This window comes from Alligator sinensis, unplaced genomic scaffold (genome assembly GCF_000455745.1).
Source record: "Alligator sinensis unplaced genomic scaffold, ASM45574v1 scaffold407_1, whole genome shotgun sequence".
In the NCBI taxonomy this organism is placed as follows: domain Eukaryota; kingdom Metazoa; phylum Chordata; order Crocodylia; family Alligatoridae; genus Alligator; species Alligator sinensis.
Window position 1 is genome coordinate 747,891 of NW_005842464.1, and position 7,351 is coordinate 755,241.

The following is a 7,351-nucleotide window of genomic DNA, read 5'->3' on the forward strand; positions in this document are numbered from 1 at the left end:
TGGGTATCGCCTCTCACCCGGCTCCCACCTGAACCTGGAAGCTTCCCTCTCAGGCTCGTGCCTGCACTACGGCTTCTTCCAAACCTCGCCCGGTGCCAGCGTGCACGGGACTCTGCCCTGGAGAGTTCATTTATCTCCACAGACTTCCCTTTTCCTCTCTCCCAGCTTCCCCTCCATTGTTCACACCAGCCCGGTTTTACCCAGCCCTTCCTGCAGCGCGAGACCCTCACCACTCCACTTCTTTCGCCCAAGCTGCGGTCCCCTGCAGCCGTCCGGCCCCCAGAGCAGCCTTGCTCAGCTCAGGTCCCAGCTCACCACAGCTTCCAGCCTCAAACGGCCTGGCACGTCCCCTTTGCACAGGCACGGCGAGCTCCCGGTTTCGGCAGAGCTCGGTGGCAGTGCCTCTGAACAGAGCGCTAATGGCAGGCAGGCATAGGTCGAGCGACCAGAAACCAAAGGCATCAGAACGGAGCTGCAATTGTGTTTGGAAGATGCTGCCCTGCCTCTCCATCCGTGGCCAGGCCCAGCTATGCCCCTACTATGGTTTCATGCGCTGCCTTCCTTGCCAAGGTCACCGTTCAGGCTTAGAAGAGCCTCGTATTCTTCCAGCCCCATTTCCTTAAGTGGATTACTGTTCTTTTATAGAGGCCCAAAAGCCACAGCGTGGGCAGAGGGGCTGAACTAGAGGGTCCCTTGTTCCCTGTGCTGGCCATGAAGGCTTTTACGTGAAAGTCAAATCGATCTAATGCTGCAGCAAGGCAGACTCGACTACAGACGCGCTAGAGTACAGAGGTAACCGAAGCCAGCAAACAGCTGTTCCAGTGACGGTATTATGGCGCTAGCCGACTCAAAGTGCTTGTGGATCTCCAAGTGGGCTAACCTGGCCTCAAGCCCAGTCTTTACCAAGCAAGAAAACAGGGACAACAATACACAGGTGCTCTCCAGAAACGTGTTCCCACCATCTGGCAAAGGCTCCCTCCATTCTGGGTTTGCCAGAGAACTAAAATGACCATTTCTTTCCACCGCCCACAGCCCCCGTTGAAAGTACGGGGTGTTTGCAACAACCAGCAGAGTCCCGAGGAGTGGGAGCGTGAAGCAACACCCCTGGCTGGCCAGCCCTCGCCAGGTAAACTCTCTTTTTTAAGAGAGAGCGAATACATGCATGTTGTAGAAAAGCATCTCTCTGTCAACTTGAACAAAAGTAATTGCTTCTGGCAGATCAGGAAACGTTAGTGACGTGCAGACAAGGATCGACCATCTGGGAGGAGAGGGTTTTGGTAGATGAATTACCTTATCTGTGGGCATGTATTTGGAAAAAGAGGCCTCCAAAACCTCCCTTATCATAGTATTAGGATGAAATCCCTTAGATACCATTTCAGAGGCACCTTCCTCTGCCAAGCGCAGGCCCCCACATCAAGGGCGGTGAGACACGCCGGGGAAAGACTGTGCGTCTGCAGTGCGGACACGTCTCAAGGGTGCTGGGGTACCTGGCAATCCACGGCCAGGCACGTTTTACCTCTGGGGAGCTCTAGTGGGAGCTCCCGGCAGAAACGGCTCCCCCCAAAGACCATCGCTCACCGTCCATCTACCGACAATGTCTCACGGGCAACTTGCATTCAGGCAGTTTAAAAACAACTCCAGGCTCTGTCACACCAGGTATGTGCACAGCAAGCAGACAACTTTTACTCAGACACAAGTCAGCCCCTTGCAGAAAATGCAGATCGCCATGTTCTGAACATGAGCAAGTTCCTCATTAACACGCCAAGGCAGTTTGCGGTCTCCGCTTGGAGCCGGTTGCTGAGGCCGGGATGACCTCTGGGCAGAGGCCGGGAATCTGTGGAGATTCCCGCGGCTCCCAGACGCAGCCGGTGCCTTCGCTGCGCTTTGGCAGCAGCTGTCCCAGGCCTGACCGACGCACGCGACCGACACAGCGACCACGTCAGAGCGACCGGTCTCCGCTTCAACCGTTCCTCCTGCACTGGGACGCCAACCTGCCGCGCCAGGCGTCTGCCGCCACCCGGGAAGCGGGGGAAGCAGGTGTCAAAACAGGATTCTGGTGCTGAAAGATGGGAAAAGATCATCCATTTCAAACCACAACGAATTTCTCCTCCGTGTGGGAGCCAAGGGGACCCCCGTGCCCGTGGTGTGCTCGGAGCGCTCCAGCCTCCAAACTCGCGCAGCGACACGAACGCTCCCGAGCCCGCGCGCTGCAGCGGCGCCCGCGAAGCCCAGCCCCTGGGTCCAGCTTGGCGGCTGCCATACGGCACAATCGTGCCCGGGGCAGCCCGGCTGGCCAACAGGTTTCTCCAGACCCCGGCGTAGACGGCAGAGACGCGCGGTTCCCCGGCTGCCCTCACACATGCCACCGCTCGCACCCCGCCGGCCTTCGGCGCCGGCTCTTTTGCATCCTCCCCCCGCCCCAGGAACTTCCCGCGCTCGACTCCGCGTCGCGTTTGAGCCCAACGGGGCCACGCGGCGGCTCCGCTCCGAGCCTTTAGTTACCCCACCTGTGGCGAAGTCGCAGGCTCCACCAGGTGCGGACCCGCAGTAGCATGCGGGTCCCGAAGAAAGCCTTCCGCGGACGGGCGAGCGGCGGTGCGGCGGGGGGAAAGTCGGCGGCAGCAGGTGCCCCGGCGAGTCCCAGGGGGACGGAGCAATAATCCACAATGCTCCCGCGGAGCAAGAGCCAAGTTTGCTGCTGGTGGCCCCTGCCCCTTTCCTCTCCCGGCAGACTTCGCCCACCCGCCCTCCCCTACCAAAGCCCCGGAGCCGGCATCTGGCGCTTCCCCACCCCCAGCCCCTGCCATCCTCCGCTCCTCTCCATTTCTCTACCGCTCTCTCATTCTTTCCGTTTCCCTAGCAACACCTATCTGGGCTCTGTGGATCGGTCCTGTGTCTCCCTCTTATCTTCCTCTTTTCTCTTTCATCTATCTCCTAATCTCCCTCTGTACTCCCAGCCTCTGTCCCTCGCCTTCCTTCTCTCTTCAACTCCTCCGGTGTCCCCCTCTCTCTGGGTTACAATAATTTGACTCTCACTCCGTTAGCTTTTGTGCGACCGGTCGCACCCGCACGCTGCTTGCGGGCCACCTGCACGCTGCCCGGCCCATGCAGCTGCCAAAGCCAGTGGTCTCGTCCACCCCACGCGCCGGCCGGCCGGCCGGGCCCAGCCCATGCTCTGGCACGCGCGGGCAGACCCTCTCCTCGAGGAGCGTGGACCCGGCCCCGTCGCTCGCTGCTGGCATGAAAGGTCCAGGATCCGCTGGACTGACTTGGCTTTCCAAGCTGCGTGCACAGCTGTGGGCATCTCCTTATCTCCCCATTGTGGCTACGCCCCCAGAGGTCCCGCTGCCTTGCTTTCAGGACGTAACCCAGGCATCCCTGGCTCCGCTGCTGCACGGGGAGCTGCCCCTCCTCTCGCGCCCACCAGCTCCTGCCCGGCCCCGGTCCAGCGACAGGACCCCCAGGCCCACGCTGAGCCGACCAACACCTCCATCAGCCAGCAAGTCTCCCCTCCCCTCCCCTCCCCTCCGCAAGGACGAGGCCAGAAGGTGGTGGCTCTAGTCTCAGGAGTGCCGGCGTCGTTGTAGATCATTCCTGAACTTCCATTTTTATCTAATGCAATTAGGAACAGGAAGAGGCAAATTAGCGAGGAAAATGAAACACCACCTGAGAATAAATCAGAGACGTCAACTGATCGTGCCGGCATCGCTACAGCCAAAGAGACCGAAACAAAAGTGGTGGCCGGCAGGATCACGGGGGCTGGGGATGGGATGGCCGGGCTGCCGGTTCGCCAGCATCAGATCAGGGTTGTGCCGCAGCGTGAAGTCTCCTTACTGTGCTGCGGGTTATAGACGGAGCCAAAGAAAACGAGCTCTGCCTTTCCCAGCCGGTGCTCGGCCTGTGCCGGCGCCTGCCCCAAATCTGCCCTGCTCGCCGCGTTGAGAACTGGCCCGTGCGGGCGAGACTTCACGTGCTCCCCAACGCGCTGACCGTCACAAGGGCACCGGTGGGCTGGGCTCTACTGTACCACCCTCCCCATCCCGGCATGTCTTTCCTCTTCTCCACTTGACCCAAAACACCACGGCTTCCCTCGTTTCAGCTCCACTGGCCTTCTCCCACACAAGAAACACCCGCTTCCACCTCCAGGCACGACGGAAATGCCACACGTCGTTCCTGGCCCGCGCTCTCACGACACCCCCGGCGTTCGGGAGCCGTCACGTGCGTGTGGCCGCTCGCCCGACGGAGTCGGTGCAGGTCTGCTGCCCAGAACGAGAAACACCAACGCTTCCCGCTCTCCTCCGGCGGCTCAGACTCGCCTGGCCGGCAGCAGGACACCGACTGCTCCCTGTGGCAGGTGACCAGGCGCCGCACGGCCCGTTGCACTAATTGGGCTCCGAGTCCAACTAACGTCACTTCACGCCCTCGCTACAGGAAAGGCGCCGACAGCCGAGAAAGTGACCTCGTCCCATCAGCAATCGGTCCTGCACGGCGTTGCTGGTGGCTGCAGGGTGGGGATGAGATCCAAGACAGGGTTTAATGTGTAAAAGCAAGAAGTCAATACTGGTGGCACCTGCCTGAGCTCCGCCAGTTCTACATTACCAGGCGGCGATCGAGTACTTTACTCACGCGCGCTTCCCTCTGGAAATGTCACCGGGAGCAGGACCTCTGTAGCCCCTGGGTTAGTCCCTGGCTCCCTTCCTGCCGCTCACTGATTTCAGAGGCAGAGTCAAGCCTCAGCGAGGGCGATTTGCTGGACTGAGCCGTCCACGCCTTCCCGCACCAGAGATGTGCTGCGCACCTCGGAGAGCATTTGCACGTCTGGAGCCGCTCCACGGCCCCAGGTCTCCAGCGCCTTCGTTCTACGACCTTGTAACGGCCAAGCAAACCTGGCCTTCCCTGCTCCACCCGCCCCGCGCAAGGTGGGCCACGCAGACGCGCCGCAGCGGGATCTGGCTCAACGAGCTTGCTTTCCTACTCACAAAACGCCCTCGGCCCCGTCTCTTGGCAATGAGCACCAGGGATAAAAACTACAATTAAAATAAAACCAACTGCTCGGATGTCAAAGGCGGAAGAGTCGGCAGGCAGATGTGGGCGAGCCCGGGGAGAGCCGAGGGAAAGGAGTTGTTCCTCTTTTGATCCTCGTCTCAAAGCCAAACGGCGCACATCTCAAGCGGAGCAGGGACCACCGCAACCCTGCAGACCAGAAAGCCTTTTAATGGAGTTCTGATCGTTTGTAAATAATTTGGGACCCGCTTGCTTTCTGCGTTTTGAGGCAGCGAGAGAATACACCAGCCCAGGACAGACCAGCCAGCTCTGCCATCTTACCAGGTTCACTTCAAAAGACTCTTAGTTCAAATCCCTCTCTTCCTTGCAAAACAATTTCTGCTTTTAAGTGAAATAAACAGGGAAAGAAAGACTTTCAAGTTCCTCCTTGCTGTAACGACTTCTCTTCTACACACTCCCTTTTCCTCTCTGAAAATAGAAGAGCTATTCAAAAAAGATGCAAAAAAGAAAAAAGGAACTGAATAGAGGAAAGAAAAAAAAAAACCCAGCGCCCCAAGGGGGTGGAGAAAAACAGAATGAAAAGACAGCAAAAGTAAAGAAAAGGGATGAAAAATAAAGGAGGGGGAAGAGAGAGACAGACAGAGAAGCTTTGAAAAGAAAGAATGCTTCCAGCCTGAATACAGTGTGCATGAAAACCCAGCGCTTGAAAAGAAACAGCCACATGAAATGACCTCTCATTCACACACTGTGCCAATCACGACTACAATGTAAATCCTTTCTTCTTTTTTACATTCTCTCTTTTTCCATGGGGGCAGAGGAAAAGGGAAGAAAAGAGAGTTAATTCTCAACATAGCAGAAAATAAATCTGGCCTTTTCTAGCTCCCCAAAAGAAATACCAGGCCGCTTTTAAAGATACTTCTCTCGGTAATCACACACGCAGATACGGCAGGAAACAAATGAAATCCTGTACGCAGAAAGGAGTTCCTTTAATAAGGATTCGTTCTCAGTTATGCAAAAGATCCCTCAAATTAGCAGCGCAGTCCTTTCCCTCGGAAGAAAACGGACCAAACATATTCAAAGAGAAAAAGACCTGTAAACAACTCCAGGACGCTAAGAGCCACGAGGAACGGTCAGCTGAGAAAGGGCAAGTCTCGTCACCAAACGCTTTTCACAGAGCGACAAAAGAAATCGAGGCCTGATCCTGAGACCCGCTCCGTGGCGTCCGAAGGAGACGGGGCAAACGCAAGAGAGCGGCACGGCAGTGCAGCACTTGAGCGAGTCTGCAACGTCTCTGCAAACGGGCCTGACGAAACGCCCAGCTCCGGCCGGCCGGTCTGGCTACCCCAGGCAGCGCCGGGGGCCGTGGAGGAAGCATGCGCACCACCCAGCCTCAGGTCCCGCTTTATGCCACGGTCTGAAGTAAACAGAAGACTGCTTTGCACATGATCCTAGGCCGGGAGGAGAGCGAAGTAACGGAAAAGCAAGGACACTGTTAGAAATGCGAGAAGGAAGAAACAAAATGAGAGCAGCTCAGAGAACACCACTGACGTGTCTGGGGGGGAAGAAAAGGCGGGTTAGAAAGTCGGGAAGAGGCAACAGGTAGAAGCAGATTTTACCTCGGAGCAAAGATGGGCAAGACACTGGCCGTGAATTAGGAAGGTGGCATCGCCACAGAGGCCGAGCCTGGCAGCGTGGTCTGCGCGTGAAGAGTCATCGCATCCCACCATGACGTGGCGCGGGGGCGACGGCCGCGTCCCGCAGCCTCGCCCCGGCAGGTAAGTACCCCCGGGCTGCAGCTACCTCCGAGCACAGACCAGCGAGCCGGAGGGCCCTGGGGAAGAGCGATGCAGAACTAGCCCGCACCGCTCGCTGGGAGCCTGGCCGTGCGGCGCCTACGGCTGTCTGCAGCGGGCACGGGCCTGGGCCTCGCGAGGACGGCGATTGCTGGTGGTGGAACAAGCGGGCCTCACTATGAGCAACAGGATAAGACAAAGATAACGGTGGCAGGAAAGGCCGCTGCTCGGAGCGTTGCCTCTGCTACCTGGGCAGCGGTTCCTGCCTTGGCTTTGCGGCAGCCGAGCCTCACCACTGTAGAGCCAGCGCCCCTCACCCATCCCAGTGCCGCGCTGGACAGAGGACCGGTCAGGAAGACAGGGCAGCACGAGGCGGATCTGCCAGCACAGAGTTAAAGGCCAGAAGGAAGGAGACAGCCGCTGCGCGCACACGATTTTGCTGACAACTCTGTTTTTCCACGCGCTGAACAATGGATGGCCAGGAAATGCACCCCTCCACACTTCGCCACCGGCCAGCACGGCGCCCGGTCCTTGCTGGGAGGAAGAGGAGACTC